This window comes from Polypterus senegalus, chromosome 3, assembly GCF_016835505.1.
Source record: "Polypterus senegalus isolate Bchr_013 chromosome 3, ASM1683550v1, whole genome shotgun sequence".
In the NCBI taxonomy this organism is placed as follows: domain Eukaryota; kingdom Metazoa; phylum Chordata; class Cladistia; order Polypteriformes; family Polypteridae; genus Polypterus; species Polypterus senegalus.
In genome coordinates, this window is record NC_053156.1 from 220,079,104 (window position 1) to 220,092,802 (window position 13,699).

The following is a 13,699-nucleotide window of genomic DNA, read 5'->3' on the forward strand; positions in this document are numbered from 1 at the left end:
CTCCTCCATTATCGAAGATGTCACTCATTCTGCACATGGACTGTTTGTCCCCCTTCCCATCAGGCAGGAGAATGCACAGATAACACTACCATGTTGAGGAACAGCTTCTTCTTGGATGCTATTAGACTAATGAATACGACATCACTAAATCTGACCCTCTGTGTGACTTACTCAGCACTTTGCATTTTGTTTCAGTAGTGTCATGTACTAAACTATTGCTACTACTTTTTTAGTTGCTGATAATTACAGGGTATAATAATTTAGCCATAGTTATCTCACTGTATTTATGTATTAATGCTATTTCATTCTGTTTATCTTTTATCTGTAGTACCTTTATCACAAAGTCTTTGGGGTAAGGGGATACTTTTTATTATGTAGTTTTGCTTTTTATTTAATGAGGTTATTGTGGTCATTGTTTAATTACTTGGACCTGAGTACCAAAGTTAATTTCTGCACATGGATGTTGGAATGACAATAAAAGATGTAATGTAATGTAAAGAATTAAGTAGTAAATGTATAGCCTCTCTCATTATATGACTGATCATTAATCAGGTCTGAAAATAGTCTGATGAGTTTTGAATCTTAATGCATTTAAAATCAGCTTGGAGATTTTCTTTTCACAGTTATCTTTGCTATGGTGTGAGGTATTAGGTTTTAGGCCAACAGAAATCTATCTATCTATCTATCTATCTATCTATCTATCTATCTATCTATCTATCTATCTATCTATCTATCTATCTATCTATCTATCTATCTATCTATCTATCTATCTATCTATCTATCTATCTATCTATCTATCTATCTATCTATCTATCTATCTATCTATCTATCTATCTATCTATCTATCTATCTACAGGCAGCACGGTTGTGCAGTGGTTAGCGCTGCTGCCTTGAAGTTAGTAGACCCAGGTTTTCTTCCCGGGTCTTCCCTGCGTGGTGTTTGCATGTTCTCCCTTTGTCTGCGTGGGTTTCCTCCAGATGCTTCGGTTTCCTCCCACAGTCCAAAGACATGCAGGTTAGGTGCATTGGCGATTCTAAATTCTCCCTAGTGTGTGCTTGGTGTGTGTGTGTGTGTGCGCACCTTGCCCGGGGTTTGTTTCCTGCCTTGCACCCTGTGTTGGCTGTGATAGGCTCCAGCAATCTGTAGTTAGGTTATTTTGGGTTGTATATTGGATGGATGGATGGAAACTATGAAACATAGGGTTTTAACTACTGTGTATGGCATGCTTATGTGTGAAGTATACGATTTCACCTTTCGTTTTCCCAGAATAGACTTTAAAGAGTTCAAATCCCAATATTGCAAATGAATGCCTCATTTTCCAGAACTATAACTGTAAACAACTGTCTGCAAAAAAAGGGAAGTGGTAAACCTTCTTAACAAGAGGAAGAAGCTGCCTTGCAGATCATGCTTCATGAGGATGGCTGGCTTCAGCAGTTGTGCACTTTAGTGCCCCTGTATGAAGGTAAGACTGGAAGAACCACTACTGTAATTTTCAATTCCTTTTATTGCTTTTTTTGTTTATGTATGGATTTTGGAAATAGGTTTATAGTTTTATAGGGTTATGGTTAGCTCATCATCTGGAAGAACTGAGCAGCTTATTCTGTGCTGTGCACATTTCAGCTCCTGTATTTTGTACTTCTGATAATTAAAAGATTTTTAACTCTGCTGATGGCATGCATGAGACTTCTTGAAGATATCAAAACATTTTTTTGCATTTGATAAAAGTAGAAGGTTTCTCAGTTTAAAAGGTTTTGATTTTGCTTTTCAAAAGACAGACAATAACTGTGTATGAACAAAACAGAGTTGTCAATGAGCTAATGAATGAAACACAAATGGGCAGCCTAAAATATATCAAATCAAAGATTATTAGATAAAAATAACCATTTACATTTTTCAAATACAAGTTCAAATTCATGTTTTGTTCTACTAGAGAAATTTAATTCTTATTTTAATTTGTTTGTTAGTAAGGAACAAAAAAGTAACTATCCATCATCAACCCTTTTAAGTACATTCAGGGTTGTAAAGGCTTCAGCCTATTCAGGAGCTGGAAATAAAAAGGGCAGCAGTCCTTTACAGCAGTCGTCATCAAAGTGTTTAGACTGGAGACCACTTGAGACTCACAGCCACCCGTTAGTGTCATTCTGCGTTACATTTCCAACATTTATTTTACAAAACACATTTATGTACAAAATACTAACGTTCAAATCCACCTTTCTGGATTTGTGGTTCAAAGTCCATGATGGACAGTAGACCAGATGCGGACATTATTGGTCGACATCATAATGAGCTTAGAAGAGAAACCTGCATGGTGACAAAGATTGTCCAGACAGTCTGGACTGGAGACAGTCTGGGGTTCAAGAAGTGTTGGGAGTGGGACAGCAACATCAGTTGAACAGAAGTGGAGAAGCGAGGTGTAGAACTGTACTAAAAGTTATTACGATCTGAAAGAAAACAAGATGATGTGCTCCATGGTGGTAGCATGAGTGCCATCTCTCACGTATCTTAATATACTGATATAACAGCATCAGCTAGCAGCCTTGATTGTTACTAAGGTTATGCATCTCAGTGGTTTAAATGTCATTTTTTTCCCTGATGGTTGTCAGCTTATGGACCACTTAACTCACCATTATAGGCTACTGCTGGCCTGCGGATCACACTTCAAGAACCACTGTTGTACAGAGCACACTATCACAAAAACCACACTTAGGGCCGCTTAAATAATTCTGCTTGTGGCAAGGCGCATGTCTAAACACCATTAGACATATGAAGCATGAAACAGTACACTTAATCTGCAGACCTTACACAATTCCAAAATACAGTACGTCCTTGGAGCAAAGACCAAAACAGCAAACAAATATCAAATAAACAAATAAACAATATATATATTATTTTGGAAAAACCTGAAACAATAAAAAAGCTTTAAAACAAACACATAAAATAGGCATTAAAACAATAAAATGTACTAATTCTTCACTGCTTTTATTTGATTCTGCCATGCCAAAAAACATTTTTATTTAAACTTGTGATTGCGAAATAGATGGCAAAATTACCTTTATCTGTTTTGCATATCCTCAATACTTTTCTGAATAACTTGACAGTTTTAAACTGTACTACAACCTGTGGGCTAAAAGGTGCCTGTCCGTTTTAACTAAACACACATGCTGCAAACTTAAAAGGCATTAAACAAATATTCTATATGCAACTGACACCTTAAAAACATCCCATAAATTAACAAAATTTTACAAAATGACAAATCAATAAACAGTTATGTCTATAAATATTTGGACAGAGACAACTTTTTTCTAATTTTGGTTCTGTACGTTACCACAATGAATTTTAAATGAAACAACTCAGATGCAGTTAAATGTGCAGACTTTCAGCTTTAATTCAGTGGGTTGAACAAAAAGATTGCATAAAAATGTGAGGCAACTAAAGCATTTTTTTTTTAACACAATCCCTTCATTTCAGGGGCTCAAAAGTAATTGGACAAATTAAATACAGTGGAACCTCAGTTTGCAAGTATAATTCCTTCCGGAAACGTGCTCGCATTCCAAAGCACTCGTATATCAAAGTGAATTTCCTCATAAGAAATAATGGAAACTCACATGATTCATTCCACAACCCAAAACTATTCATATAAAAATGATTAATACAAAATATAAAGTAAAAATACATAAAACAAATTAACCTGCACTTTACCTTTGAAAAGAATTATGGCTGGTGTGAGTGAGCTTCTAAACTCTTGTGGGATTCCACCCAACGGGACGACACACGGAAGAGTGTCCCAAAGCAATCGCAGTGTCCCAGCGCTGTAGCAGAGACACACACACACACACACACACGCATGCGCGAGACACACACACACACGCGCGAGAGAGAGAGAGACACACACACATGCACGTGCACACGCGAGAAGAACCATCAGCTCAGTTGTGATCACATGACGCTCAGCAGACAAAGCATATCCATACTACTCATATTGCAAGACCTTGCTCATTTATCAAGTCAATATTTGTTAAAAATTTTAGCTCGTCTTGCAAAACACTTGTAAACCAAGTTACTCGCAAACTGAGTTTCCACTGTAACTGGAAATAAAATGTTCATTTCTAATACTTGGTCGAAAACCCTTTGCTGGCAATGACAGCCTGAAGTCTTGAACTCATGGACATCACCAGATGCTGGGTTTCCTCCTTTTTAATGCTCTGCCAGGCCTTTACTGCAGAGGCTTTCAGTTGCTGTTTGTTTGTGGGCCTTTCTGTTCGAACTTTAGTCTTCAACAAGTGAAATGCATGCTCAATTGGTCAGGTGACTGACTTGGCCATTCAAGAATTTTCCACTTATTTGCTTTAATAAACTCCTGGGTTGCTTTGGCTGTATGTTTTGGGTCATTGTCCATCTGTATCATGAAATGCCACCCAATCAATTTGACTGCATTTAGCTGGATTTGAACAGACTGTATGTCTCTGAACACCTCAGAATTCATTCGGCTGCTTCTGTCCTGTGTCACATCATCAATAAACACTAGTGTTCCAGTGCCACTGGCAGCCATGCACACCCAAGCCATCACACTGCCTCCACCGTGTTTTACAGATGATGTGGTATGCTTTGGATAATGAGCTGTTCCACTCCTTCTCCATACTTTTTTCTTGGCATGACTCTGGTAGAGGTTGATCTTGGTTTCATCTGTCCTTATGAGTGTCTGCTTATGAGTGGCTTGCACCTTGCAGTGCACCCTCTGTATTTACTTTCATGCAGTCTTCTCTTTATGGTAGACTTGTGATATCGATACACCTATCCCCTGTAGAGTGTTGCTCACTTGGTTGGCGTTGTGAAGGGTTTTTCATCACCATGGAAATGATTCTGCGATAATCCACCACTGTTGTCTTCCGTGGACGTCCAGGTCTTTTTGCGTTACTGAGTTCACTGGTGCTTGCTTTCTTTCTCAGGATGTACCAAACTGTAGATTTTGCCACTTCTAATATTGTAGCAATTTCTCGGATGGGTTTTTCTGTTTTCGCAGCTTAAGGATGGCTTCTTTCACCTGCATGGAGAGCTCCATTGACCACATATTGCCTGTTCACAGCAAAATCTTCCACATGCAAGCACCACACCTCAAATCAACTCCAGGCCTTTTATCTGTTAGAACATTAAAACATTAGAACAATCTAGACGAGAACAGGCCATTCAGCCCAACAAAGCTCGCCAGTCCTATCCACTTTTTTCCTCCAAGAAAACATCAAGTCGAGTTTTGAAAGTCCCTAACGTCTTACTGTCTACCACACTAATTGGTAGCTTATTCCAAATGTCTATCGTTCTTTGTGTAAAGAAAAACTTCCTAATGTTTTTCCTAATTTACCCTTAACAAGTTTCCAACTGTGTCCCCGTGTTCTTGATGAGCTCATTTTAAAACAACAGTCTCGATCCACTGTACTAATTCCCTTCATAATTTTAAACACTTCAATCATGTCACCTCTTAATCTTCTTTTGCTTAAACTGTAAAGGCTCAGCTCTTTTAATCTTTCCTCATAATTCAACCCTGTAGACCTGGAATCAGCCTAGTCGCTCTTCTCTGGACCTTTTCTAGTGCTGCTATGTCCTTTTTGTAGCCTGGAGACCAAAACTGCACACAGTACTACAGATGAGGCCTCACCAGTGCATTATAAAGGTTGAGCATAACCTCCTTGGACTTGTACTCCACAGATCGTGCTATATAACCTAACATTCTGTTAGCCTTCTTAATGGCTTCTGAACACTGTTGGGAAGTCGATAGCTTAGAGTCCACTATGACTCCTAAATCCTTCTCATAAGGTGTACCCTCGATTTTCCTAATGCCCATTGTGAATTCAAACCTAATATTTTTACTTCCTATATGTAATACTTTACATTTACTGACATTAAATTTCATTTGCCATAAATCTGCCCAATTCTGTATGCTATCCAAGTCCTTCTGTAATGATATAACGGATTCCAAATTATCTGCTAATCCACCTATCTTGGTATCATCTGCAAACTTAACCAGCTTGTTACTTATATTCCTATCTAAATCATTTATATATATTAAAAATAGCAGAAGCCCTAGCACTGACCCCTGTGGAACACCACTCTTAATATCGGCCAGTTCTGATGAGGTTTCTCGCACCATCACCCTCTGCTTCCTGTGTTTGAGCCAATTCTACACCCTTCTAAAAACATCACCCTGAACTCCCACTTCTTTTAACTTGATGCCCAACCTCTCATGTGGCACCTTATCAAATGCTTTCTGAAAGTCCAGATAAATAATATCATAAGTACCACTTTGATCGTATCCTTTTGTTGCCTCCTCACAGAATTCCAACATGTTAGTAAAACATGACCTCCCTCTTCTGAACCCATGCTGACTGTTCTCAATAACTCCTGTCCTTGCCATGTGTTGCTCAATCTTATTCTTAATAATTCCTTCCATTAATTTTCCTGTGATGCTTGTTAAGCTTACTGGCCTATAGTTGCTTGGATCTGCCCTGTCACCCTTTTTATATAATCTATACTAATAAAAGGCAAAGCCCTCACTCACTCACTGACTGACTCATCACTAATTCTCCAACTTCCCGTGTGGGTGGAAGGCTGAAATTTGGCAGGTTCATTCCTTACAGCTTCCTTACAAAAGTTGGGCAGGTTTTATATCGAAATTCTACGCGTAATGGTCATAACTGGAAGCAGTTTTTCTCCATTTACTGTAATGGAGATGAGCTTCAACGCCGTGGGCGGAGTTTCGTGTGACATCATCACGCCTCCCACGTAATCACGCAGTACATAGAAAACCAGGAAGACCTAAAAAGCGCTCAAGAAAACATGCATTATATAATTGAGAAGGCAGCGAAACAATAAGAAGCGGCGAGTGACATATACAACCATATTCATGAGTTCTGCTACTTGAAACAAAGCACATGTAAACCTACACTTTAAATTAAGTTCATAGACAGGCTGCGCTGGCGTTTGTAATTTAGTGCCTGCCCATATAAGGCCGTCCGTCAGCGGCAATCCAATAGCAAACTGCCACGGGTAAATATTCACGGGTGAAGGACTGTGCTTATGGAGAGGAAGATGAGATGGTCAGGGTGGTGTTTGACACAAACTCAGCGAAACTGCGAGAGAAAGTTTTAAGTGCCAGGACTAAGGTAACATTAAATAAAGCTATGGACATAGCACGAGATGGCACCAGCACAGCTGGGAACCTTCGATGCATGTACACCGAGTGGCTCACGTGAACTGACGCAGTGCACAGATAAAAAGCAACAGTTCCAAAGAGCACTGAACAAAAACCGAATTACACAATTGAAAAGGCAGCAAAAAATATGAAGCGTCTGATAAGCATATTCATAAATGCAGCTACTGTGGAAACAAAGCACACGGTGGAAAAAGTCAATGTCCCGCTAAAGGAAGACAGTGTAAAAAAAACCCGTGCATGCAGTGTGTCAGGTCTCAGATAAAGAAGAAGACGAGCTGTTTATTGATGCAGTAAGAAACGAATCGATGAATGAAACCTGTCATCTTTACAACGATTGACAAACACGGAATGTAACTTGAACACAACACATCCTACAAATACGAACCTGATTGAAAGAAATAATGATAATCAAATCCTTGATGACAGCAACACTCAGTAACACTCACAAAACAAATACTGTATATTGACAGTCATGTTACGTTATTTTTAAAATGTTCCCTTTTCTTTACGCAAAACAAAAACAGTGGTAACCATGTCTTACTGTAATAGTGTTACAATGATAGACAACCAGTAGTTGACTTACATGCACATACTGGTACGCAGCCCTTTCACTCTGTCAGAGTTTCTCTCAAATGGTACCCTGTAAATCTGTTTCATGGTCATCTGATGTTTCTTCAATACCCGGTCTATTGTGGAGATGCTGATAGAGTTTATATTTTGGAACATTACATTGTCTAGCAGGATTGCATTACGAATCTGTCTCAGTGTGATGGCATTATTTGCAATGACCATGTTGCATATTTCTTGTTCTTGTTGTTCATTTAGAAGTTTTCTTCTGCCACCTACTTGAGGCTGTCGTCCAATCCTAGACATACAAGTCAAAGGTCAACACTGTAAATTTGTTACAAAATGAGTTACCAATGTAATTGTACTGCTGTCTTATGGTACTAGAAGTGTGATGCACTGCACAGTGACTGGAATACTATTCACAGTATTTTCTCCATTTTTTTGTCTTTGTCATTTTTATAGGATCATATAACATCACATGACGATATTACAGTACTCTAGGCCTACACACACACCAACACTGAATAGTTCAATAGCATAGTTCTGTACCTGTTTTCCCTGCGAAAGGTTTGGATGGAGGAGACTGTAGACCGAGGCACATTAGGCTGCACTCGGCGACCTGCCTCTGCCATTGTGAGGCGATGGTTTATGACGTGGTCAATAAGGGTGGCCCGGATTTCATCTGGGACATCATGGTGCCTCCGTGCTCCTCGGCCTCTTCCCCCTATTCCTCCACGCATTCTCACTCCTCCTCTTCCTCTTCTTCTTCCTCCTCTTCCTCGAAAGCAGGAAGTTGCTGTTGTACTTGGCGAGGTGCTTCCATGTTCACACTGCAAATGAAACTGGCCCCCCGCCAAGCTCTGTCTATATACTTTTGGCAGCAGTCATAATCATAGACAACACCTGTCAGGTATCTGAACAACCTGTTTGATTGGTCATCTGAGATGTGGGAAACTGCTCCTTCGTTAGTTCTAATTTCACCTGATTGATTGTCAAGTACTGTCATAACTTTATCAAATGATATTCTTTCATGGTATTATATCTTTGACTAATTTTGACAGTTGAACAGACAATTGTGCATATGATGACTTACACAATGAAACCATGCTGATATGTTTTGGAGTGAGTGACCATTTCACTGAAAAATCAACTAATCAGTTTAGATCGGCAAGATCTATTTATTTGGAAAATGTGCTAAATGTGGGCTCATTGTGCTAACTGTAGCTACTTGTACATAATCATTTGAAAAGAAGCACAGAGTCACTTGAGACATGTACTAAAGCATTTGCAATTTGATTAAACCAATGAAAAATGACATTCTGTTGTGAACAATTGCAAGGTGGTTTGGAGATTTGTCCATGTTATTTTGAGAATGTCATCTCGGTTTCAGGAAATGAGCCAAACCAATCGAGAAAAACTGTAAATTATACAGATAAAACTTTAACTTCATTTAAATAATCTATATTCTTCACTGGGAGTGTCGTTAAGGATAGAATAATTAAACATGTACTACGAAGACATTTCAATGTTCTTTAAATGTTTTGAAGAATCGGCACTAAGCTTACAGATGGCTTAACGTCTATTACAGAGCTGATTGTATGGCGATCGGTTACTTGGGGAAAGAAAAGCACTGACTTCAGTGACGGCTACGCCAATATATATTAATTATAAATCAGAAAGAGAAAATAACAACACAGCTAAAAACACAGCGACAAATTTCGGCAAAAGTTAAATGCCTGTGTCATGAGCACGAGGCGGCTATGCAGCCATCCACTGTGCATAAGCTACCTTACTGACGGGCGGGCGAAGGAGCCACCGATTCTTCCTCTGCCCAGTACCACCACAAGCCTAGAGCCCCTGAGTACTGCTGCAATAAATTATTTCATCAAGTGAAACACATGTTTAATAACGTGCTTTAACTCCTATCATCATGAAAATTATATCACGATACATCTCAGTGTTTGAGTTATTCAGAGAACTGTAATATCACCTAATGTAATTGATTCTGTGTCCAGTTGGAGGAAGAGAGCCGCTTAAAAAGCAAGTAGTGATTCACACACATAGAGCACATAGAAGATCAAATACAAAACAAAGCATTTAACATATACTTTAATTACGTATGTGATTTGAGAAACTGGTTAATTAAACGATTTTAAGATGAAGTTTATGATGTTCTACTTTAATGACAAAATAAACTATGTGATTAAAATGGAAATGTCAAGATTCAAGTTGACATTTCGTGCTTTTTCCTCACTGTGTGCCTTTTTTCTCTGTACCCTAATAAGCTTTCATATGACACTCAGACAGTGGGCTTACAACTCGCTTTTCACGCGACTTTGATATGTGACTTCTTTTTATTTCCGCACATTTGTGAATGTGAGTTTTCAAGTTTCTCCAACACGCTATGTCACTCGATCAACTTCCTTTGTTGATTATACCACGGTTTATTTGAACAAATAGTATGTTTTTCCTTTGCCTCCACTTGGTATTCGCTGAAATTCTTATATTTTCCCCGTGCTTTTCCCATTGTCTTTTCACAGAAGGCTGCGCTTAAGGGCGATTTATATTGATTTGCATATTCAAATAGGCGTAATTCTGGGAGGATTTTAAAGCGAACGAGCGTAGTTTTCACGCTGGTCGGGATTTATGTAGCTGAAGAACGTGGAAGTTGGACAGATTCCTGCATCTGATCTTTTCTGTGCGTAAGCACATTTCAGCTTTTGTGCTTACGCCATGTTATAGTGCGAGTTCTACGCGGCGTATACATGAGGCCCCAGGTCTTTTTGCGTTACTGAGTTCACTGGTGCTTGCTTTCTTTCTCAGGATGTACCAAACTGTAGATTTTGCCACTTCTAATATTGTAGCAATTTCTCGGATGGGTTTTTTCTGTTTTCGCAGCTTAAGGATGGCTTCTTTCACCTGCATGGAGAGCTCCTTTGACCACATATTGCCTGTTCACAGCAAAATCTTCCACATGCAAGCACCACACCTCAAATCAACTCCAGGCCTTTTATCTGTTAGAACATTAGAACATTAGAACAATCTAGACGAGAACAGGCCATTCAGCCCAACAAAGCTCGCCAGTCCTATCCACTTCCTCCAAGAAAACATCAAGTCGAGTTTTGAAAGTCCCTAACGTCTTACTGTCTACCACACTACTTCGTAGCTTATTCCAAGTGTCTATCGTTCTTTGTGTAAAGAAAAACTTCCTAATGTTTGTGCAAATTTACCCTTAACAAGTTTCCAACTGTGTCCCGTGTTCTTGATGAGCTCATTTTAAAATACAAGTCTCGATCCACTGTACTAATTCCCTTCATAATTTTAAACACTTCAATCATGTCACCTCTTAATCTTCTTTTGCTTAAACTGTAAAGGCTCAGCTCTTTTAATCTTTCCTCATAATTCAACCCCTGTAGACCTGGAATCAGCCTAGTCGCTCTTCTCTGGACCTTTTCTAGTGCTGCTATGTCCTTTTGTAGCCTGGAGACCAAAACTGCACACAGTACTCAAGATGAGGCCTCACCAGTGCATTATAAAGGTTGAGCATAACCTCCTTGGACTTGTACTCCACAGATCGTGCTATATAACCTAACATTCTGTTAGCCTTCTTAATGGCTTCTGAACACTGTTGGAAGTTGATAGCTTGAGTCCACTATGACTCCTAAATCCTTCTCATAAGGTGTACTCTTGATTTTCCTACCGCCCATTGTGTATTCAAACCTAATATTTTTACTTCCTATGTGTAATACTTTACATTTACTGACATTAAATTTCATCTGCCACAAATCTGCCCAAGCCTGTATGCTATCCAAGTCCTTCTGTAATGATATAGGATTCCAAATTATCTGCTAATCCACCTATCTTGGTATCATCTGCAAACTTAACCAGCTTGTTACTTATATTCCTATCTAAATCATTTATATATATTAAAAATAGCAGCGGCCCTAGCACTGACCCCTGTGGAACACCACTCTTAACATCGGCCAGTTCTGATGAGGTTCCTCGCACCATCACCCTCTGCTTCCTGTGTCTGAGCCAATTCTGCACCCATCTAAAAACATCACCCTGAACTCCCACTTCTTTTAACTTGATGCCCAACCTCTCATGTGGCACCTTATCAAATGCTTTCTGAAAGTCCAGATAAATAATATCATAAGCTCCACTTTGATCGTATCCTTTTGTTGCCTCCTCATAGAATTCCAACATGTTAGTAAAACACGACCTCCCTCTTCTGAACCCATGCTGACTGTTCAGAATAACTCCTGTCCTTGCATGTGTTGCTCAATCTTATCCTTAATAATTCCTTCCATTAATTTTCCTGTGATGCTTGTTAAGCTTACTGGCCTATAGTTGCTTGGATCTGCCCTGTCACCCTTTTTATATAATGGGATGATATTTGCCATTTTCCAGTCCTTTGGAATCTCTCCAGTGCACAGTGACTTCCTAAAAATATGTGTCAAGGGTTTATATATGTACTCACTAGCCTCCTTAAGAACACGAGGATAAATATTATCTGGGCCTGGTGATTTGTTTGATTTCATCTTATTTAATCTGAGCAGCACTTCTCCCTCTACAATTTCCAAATCCCTCAGTACCTCCTTAGTAGTTGCGTTTACCTCTGGAGGTTATCCACTTGCTCACTTGTAAACACCTCAGAAAAATGTAAGTTTAGGGCATCTGCTATTTCATTGTCTGTATCTTTTAATTCCCTTTACTATTCCTGATGAACTTGACCTCCTCCTTAACTGTTCTTTTACTACTAAAATACTGAAAGAATCTCTTGGGGTCTTCTTTCACCTTATCTGCTATATTCCTCTCCAACTGTCTTTTAGCCTCTCTGATATCCTTCTTAATGGTTGCCCTCATTTCTCATACGCTATGGTTCTCTTTGCAGTCATTAGTCTTATATGCCTTATACAGCAGTTTTTCCTTTGCAACTTCTTTTTAAATCTTTATTAATCCATCGTGGAGTTTTTTAGTTTCCTATTACTTCCAAATTTAGGTATGTATCTGTCCTGCATTACATGTAAAACATTTTTAAACCTGTTCCACTGCTCCTCGACTGTCTCCACATTTAAAAGCTTATCCCAGTCTATCCTACTTAGACTTTGTCGCATCTGCTCAAAATTAGCCCTACTAAAGTTCAACTTAACAATTTTAGTCTTTGCATCTGTACTCTTACAAAATACTGAGAATTGTATTACATTATGGTCACTTGACCCTAGTGGTTCAATCACCTCTACACCCTCAATTCTATCCTGATTATTACAGAATACTAAATCCAGATAGGCTTCACCCCTTGTTGGTGCTTTAACATGCTGTGTTAAAAACAGTCACTGATTACTTCTAAAACTCCTGCTCTTGTGCTCCTCCATCTGTAAGGTTATCCCAGTTAATATTTGGATAATTAAAGTCCCCATGACTATAATATCCCCTGTAAACTTGCCTTTTGATATTACTAAAAGATGTGTGTTGAAATTACTGTCTGAATTGGGTGGTCTATAACACACTCCTAAAATAAGACCTTTTCCCTAATATTTTCCAGGCGAAGCCACATGTCCTCACTAAGATGGGGCTCATCATCCAACTGAAGATGACTTACATTGAAATCCTGTTTGGCATAAACAGCAACCCCACCTCCTTTTCTGTTCTGTCTATCCTTCCTAAAAAATGTGTATCCCTCTATGTTACACTCATCCCCATCTTTGTTATTTAGCCAGGTTTCCGTTATTGCTATAATATCATAATTATGCTCTGCTACATACAACTCCAACTCACTTACCTTATTTTTGATACTTCTAGCATTAAGGCAAGCTATTTTTAATGTGTTAATCCTTCTACATTTACGTGTTTGCTTAAAATTTACATTACTATGCATTTTTATTTCCACACCATTGTTTGTTCTTCCATGTATAGATCTAAATCTG

General features: G+C 38.8%; 1 protein-coding gene across 4 annotated transcripts in view; it reads left to right on the forward strand.

The window, feature by feature from the left end:
- Positions 1-1,414: 1,414 nt before the first annotated feature.
- Positions 1,415-13,699, forward strand: part of LOC120525867 (serine-rich adhesin for platelets-like) — a 79,191-nt gene continuing 66,906 nt past the window's right edge. For all 4 annotated transcript variants that reach the window (XM_039748519.1, XM_039748521.1, XM_039748522.1 and 1 more), the window contains exon 1: positions 1,415-1,463. The gene's annotated coding sequence lies outside the window, so the exon portion shown is untranslated. The remainder of the gene's footprint in view (positions 1,464-13,699) is intronic.